The sequence below is a fragment of the Cicer arietinum genome, chromosome 6 (genome assembly GCF_000331145.2).
Source record: "Cicer arietinum cultivar CDC Frontier isolate Library 1 chromosome 6, Cicar.CDCFrontier_v2.0, whole genome shotgun sequence".
Classification (NCBI taxonomy): Eukaryota; Viridiplantae; Streptophyta; class Magnoliopsida; order Fabales; family Fabaceae; genus Cicer; species Cicer arietinum.
Window position 1 is genome coordinate 54,980,530 of NC_021165.2, and position 6,045 is coordinate 54,986,574.

At 24.9% G+C, this 6,045-nt stretch overlaps 1 long non-coding RNA gene across 1 annotated transcript; it reads left to right on the top strand.

Annotated features, from left to right (window-relative positions):
* The first annotated feature begins 1,506 nt into the window (after positions 1 to 1,506).
* LOC105852343 (uncharacterized) lies at positions 1,507 to 3,592 on the top strand. The gene is made up of 2 exons (XR_001144180.3): positions 1,507 to 1,765; positions 3,273 to 3,592. It is a non-coding gene; the product is annotated as an uncharacterized lncRNA (long non-coding RNA).
* Positions 3,593 to 6,045: the final 2,453 nt, after the last annotated feature.

Below are 6,045 nucleotides of genomic sequence, written 5' to 3' on the forward strand. Positions count from 1 at the left end.
ATAGAGCATTTGTGGTGGCCAAAGCAGCCACAAAATGTCAATGGCTCTATTGTCTTTGTGGCGGCCAAGACTATCAGTAAAGACAATCTTTATGGCGGCCTAAACCCTAAAAAATGTTGCATGGTCATACTTTGTGGTGGTCTAAGTCATCACAATGCTTTAATATTTTGATTTTGTGAGGATATATGCCGCCACAAATATTTTCAGTCAATCAAGTCTCTTGTGAGGGTATTGGCCGTCACAAATTCAAACAAATTTTCCCTCCAATGATTTTGTGACCGACCGCCACATATGTTACAATCAAAGCAAAAAAAAAATTGATTTGTGAAGGTTTTTTAGCCACTTATAACAACTAATTTGAATTTTAGTATTCGTTATAACTTTTTCGATCAGTAACTTGTGAGAGTTTTTTTCGGTCACAAAATCTTTTATAAGTTGGCCACAATTGAGGGTTTTCTTGTAATGACTGAAACAAAATATTTGTGTTTTAAATTATTCCTATAAAAATAATGTTGTTGTTATCACAACAAGTAAGGGTTATAATTCTTCAAATCAACTTAATTCCGACATTTTTATCATGATATTTGTTTAGTCAGTTGTAATTGTATTTCATATATTTGGCATTAGTTTTTAAATTAACATAGTTCTTTGGCTTATTAAAAAAAATTCAAAAATTCAATGAAATTTATTATTCTGTAAATCTTCTAATAGATCTCAAATCTTGTCCCACGTTGTTAAAAACACTCCAAAACAAAATGTTTTGTAGGTAGTTCTAATCAATATTTTATTTTGGTACATCTAACCAAATTCTTTTATTAAATAAAGCAGAGAAAAGAGGAATTTCAAATGCAAGTTGCATCATTGTCTAGATATAATTAACGATACAAATTATGTGCTATTAACATTTAGAACGAAATTATAAACAAATTTTTTTATAAAGGAATTTTGTGCTGCTAATACTTAGCAATGAAATTTGTCATTTTTCAATTTTTTTTAGTTAGTGTAAATTAAACAATTATAACTACAATTTCGTTAAATGCATTTTAAGATGTAGTTTGCTAAATTACACAAACTAAAAAATTCATAGGTGCATGTTAGCAAATTCTATATTAAAGACTCGTTAACTTACATTCACTCATTTTTTAGTTGGTGCAAATTAGCAAGTTTGTAACTATAAATTTGTTAAATGCACCTTAAGGTATAACTTGTTAAAAAAATGAATGAGTGTAAATTATCAAATCGAAATAATAATAATAATAATACATAGACTACATATTAATATACTATACTGATGTATAGTATAAAGATTTAAAAGGAGGAGGTGACAAGCCACACGTTACCTACCCTATACAGTTGAGTTAAAATTTTAATAAATATATATATGTATATATATATATATATATTCATATATATATATATATATATATATATATATATATATATATGATCTATTTATTATACATCATATAGATCAAATTTTTTTTATCAAATTTTAAACTACTCATCTTTCATAACAAAAACCAAAGGTATATTATTATAAATTTAAACAATACTTAATCTATATATAGATCAGAGGCATATTTCAAGGTATACAATAGAACAATACTCTTAGTTGGAAATAGTCGAGAGTGAAGAAAAGTAAAACTATCTAACAAAATGGTTTCGTGTCTTAATTTCTTTCTTTCTTTGAACTTTGGCAACTTCGCAAAGCGTCTCGTTTCAAGGACTGATAAAGCTAACACTAAGCCTCAGGCATCCAAGTCTAGTAAGTTTTGTACACCCTTTAATTCTTTCACTTTCATAAAATTATATTTTTGTTATAGTAAATTTATTGATTAGAGTAATTGACACTTATAAATAAATGATAATAATTAGCAATATATTTTCTAATACACTTCCGAACATTTTTTTCTTGTTAGTTGAAATTTATGAGAATTATCAATTTTACATAGATTCCATTTAATTTAATCTTATATAAAATTCAACTAATAAAAGAGGATGCATTGAAACGTATGTGTTTAAGAGTTGTTACTAATATTTATAAATGAGAATATAATTAGATCAACTTTCAAATTTGATGCTATAATTTGAGTTCAACTTGAAATCATGTCTCCTCTAATTTAAATTTGCACCTAAAATAATTGTATAGTTGTTTTATCTTTTTTAATGACATAATCTTGAATTACTGCATCTTTTGAACAAACTATGGCGATGGTTGATATTTATTTAATAGAATCATGTTTTGATAAAATATGTCCTACTAACAAAAATGGAATTACCCTTAACTTTGTTAGGACTCTTCAAGCACGTCAAAGTTTTACTCACAAAATTTGTAAAATTATCACTGTAATATTTTTTTTAAATAAAATTTTCATAATATTGTTATAATTAACTAGATCCCTGTGAAATGCTTTTTATACAAACTAGCTTCAATTAAAATGACTCAATTTTTTAGGTTTTAATTCTCCAAAAACTTGGAGGATATAATGGACCGTATAATAATTTAAAATTTGACTGAGATGTAAGTAAAATCGGGAAAAAAATTGTTTTAGACTTTTAATTAACTGTTGATCAATTTCGACGTATTTTCATTCGAATTTACTTTAATTAAAACTTTATCACTTTTATTTTTTAATAAGATATAAAAGGAGAAAAAGTAAAACCAAAGAAATACATACTAGGGGAGGAGGGCAATTTTTATTTTATTTTTCGCTTTTCATTCTAATTATTATATTTATGTTTGATTTCATATAGTTGTATATTCATAAAATACCCAATATCAGTTTCTTTTATTTATTTATTTTTTATTTTTTATGATAAGCAAAATGTAACCCAATACCGGTGTCTCTCATTGATATACATATATACTTACATATGTTTCTAATAATAAAAAGTTACAAAATATCATATCATAGTTATTTTTTGACAAATATATCATATCATAGTTATTTTTTGACAAAGATATCATATCATATTTTAAAAGGGAAATGCAAGAGAATAAGGAGCGCGCGTTGCGCATGACAATATTTTGAATAATCACATATTGAATTATTTAGTCTTGTTATATACATATATATGTTTCTATAATTAATTTAATAATCATAAGTTACACAATTTCATCATCTTCATATTTTAAAGGGGAAATACAAAAAAAAAAAACAATAAGGATCAGCGTTGCGTTGAGCATGCCATTATTTTGAATAATGACAGAAATTTATTTATTTTGCAAAGGCAATAATTATATATTGAAATATTTGTTTGTTGCTTTGCAGCATATACAATTGTGGAACGAGACTTTCCACGGGGCCACAATTATTAGGAAAAAGGATTTATACACTCACACTCCATATAAATTTTAAGAAGAAAGAAATATCAGAGTAATGTGATATATTTATAATACAATGAAAAATAAAGATATAAATAAGATAATGTATTAAATGGGTGTTTGAAAATTATAAGTGTATACATATGCAGCAACAGGCCTCTCAATTGTTATTGTAGGCTTAATTAGTTTTTGTTTTTGTTTGTTTAGTTCAATATGTGTTCGTTGTATTTTTTATTTTATTTTTTTAAAATTTTTTGCTGTTTGAGAGTTAGTTTTGTAAAAATATTTATCGCAACTTTGCTCTAAGTTCTTTCAAACCATCTATCCTTAGTATATTAAATTAATTATTTCATAAGAAACTTGAATTTAGAAATTACTTATCAAATTCAATATCAATAATAATCTATAAATCTGACACAATAAATTTTAGGAGTCATCCAGACCAAAAACAAATAATTTCATGGTATCAAATAATGAATGCAACAAAACAATGTCTTTTTAGAAACTTTAGTGAACCAAAATCTTCGTCAACATATAAACTAAACGACAATATAGTATCTCTACAAAAGGGGCCTCACAAACTGTTTATCAAATAAAACAAAACTATTAATAAAAATATTAGAATATAAAATAAAGTGAGTTCAACCAAAACATTAGAATAACTTCAACTTATCAAATTATGAATATAACTAAAAAACCAAAATCATCAACAATAATGAAACTAAACAATAATAGAACCCTTTGACAAAAGTGGATGAAATAAAAAAATATTAGAGCACTTTGACAAAAGTGAGTATTATAAAAATTAACTATCAAATATGACAAAACTAATAATAGATATTAGAATATCAAACACAGTAATAACATACTAAACTTTTAGTAAAAACGGAGATTCTTTCTCCTGGTCTGTTCCCTTTTTTCTCTGTTTCCAGCAGCACTATTGCTCAAATTGCTAACTATATAATTAGAGATTTTAATCCCTTTAACGCATCACTCATGGGCTAAGGACCAATCAGACATACATTATTATTATTATTATTATTATTATTATTATTATTATTATTATTATTATTATTATTATTATTATTATTATTATTATTATTATTATTATTATTATTATTATTATAAATAAATTTACAGTTTTTATAAAATTTCAACATTTTATTTTTAGTTTTTATAAAAAAAATTATTAACTTTTTAGTCTTGAAAAATGTTCTATTTTAATTTTTAGTCTATATATGATTTTAAGTCAATTTATAATACCTTTCCAAATTTTGAATAATTTCTTACAATATACTTCTAACATTATAATTATCTCTCTAAAATATTTAGAAATTTTTACTAAAGATGAATTAAATATGAATTTTTAAGAGTCAAAATATTTAATTATCTCTCTAAAAATTCATATTTAATTCTTTACTTGTTAAAATATTTTGAATTTTTTTAGAGAAATTTTTATAATTTCTTAAACATGAGTAAAAAAATCATTCAAAAATAGACATGAGTTGACTTAAAAGAAGGGACCAAAAATGAAAATGAAAATCTTTTAAACGACTAAAAAGTTAAGAAATTTTTTATAAGAATTAAAAACAAAATTTAAAAGTTTATAATCTAAAATTTTATTTAACTTTTTTTTAAAAAAAATTGGTGTCGTTCTCACTTAAGGAGAGACCCCCTAACAAATCTCCTCCTCACTACTCAAGTGAGGCAAAACGTTACTATTCCGACAACGATGTCGCAAGTCACAATCTTTTGACTAAATAGCATCAGCAGTCCTTTAACTTAATTTCAGTTAACGTTTTAGTCTTTTATTTATTTTTCTTCTTCGCGATTTAGTCATTTATTTTAATTTCAAGTGACAATTTGATCTTTTATGTTTTAAAATATCAATAACGTTATCCATTTTTTTACAAAAGTTCAAAAAATTCATCAAAATTTTTAAATAAAACCAATAAAATTAATTAACATCTTCAATATAATGCAAATTTTATAAAATTCATAACTTAAATCTTTAAATATAATCATATTTTCATTCTTTATTTGATGAATTTGATGTTGTTGGAGATGAACATATGAGTTTATTTGAATATTTGAGTTATGCATTTGATGAAATTTGCATTATACTGAAGATGATTATTAATTTTATGAGTTTTGTTTGAAAATTTTGATGAATGTTTTGAATTTTTGTAAAACAAAGGATAACATTGTTGACATTTTAAAACATAAAAGATCAAATTGTCACCTAAGATTAAAATAAAGGACCAAATTGTAAGAAAAAAAAAAGGTAAATGACAAAATGTTAACTGAAATTAAGTTAAGGAACTGCATGTGCTATTTAGCCCAATTTTTTCCTCGATGGTGGCATTCTCAACAAATCAACACTATCACCATTTGTATCTCCAACCAATAAAGATGCTCCAACATCATTCACAATAACATACTCTTCAACAGTGTACCTCTTTAAAGGTTTTCTTTAACGATGGCTTTTCTACTTGCATCAGGCTCAATATTTGATTTCATTCGTTCGTCGGGACAATTTTTATCAATAGTTGGATCATCGCCATTAACGTAATTTGCGTGATCAAAAACCTCAAGTTTTATGATTCTTGCCTAGGCTCACGTGAGAGATTTCTACGAGGAATGTCTTTCAACCACCGATCTTCTATGAACTCAACACACAACTTCTGACAAGTTTCTTCGTAATAGGATCATCAAATTTG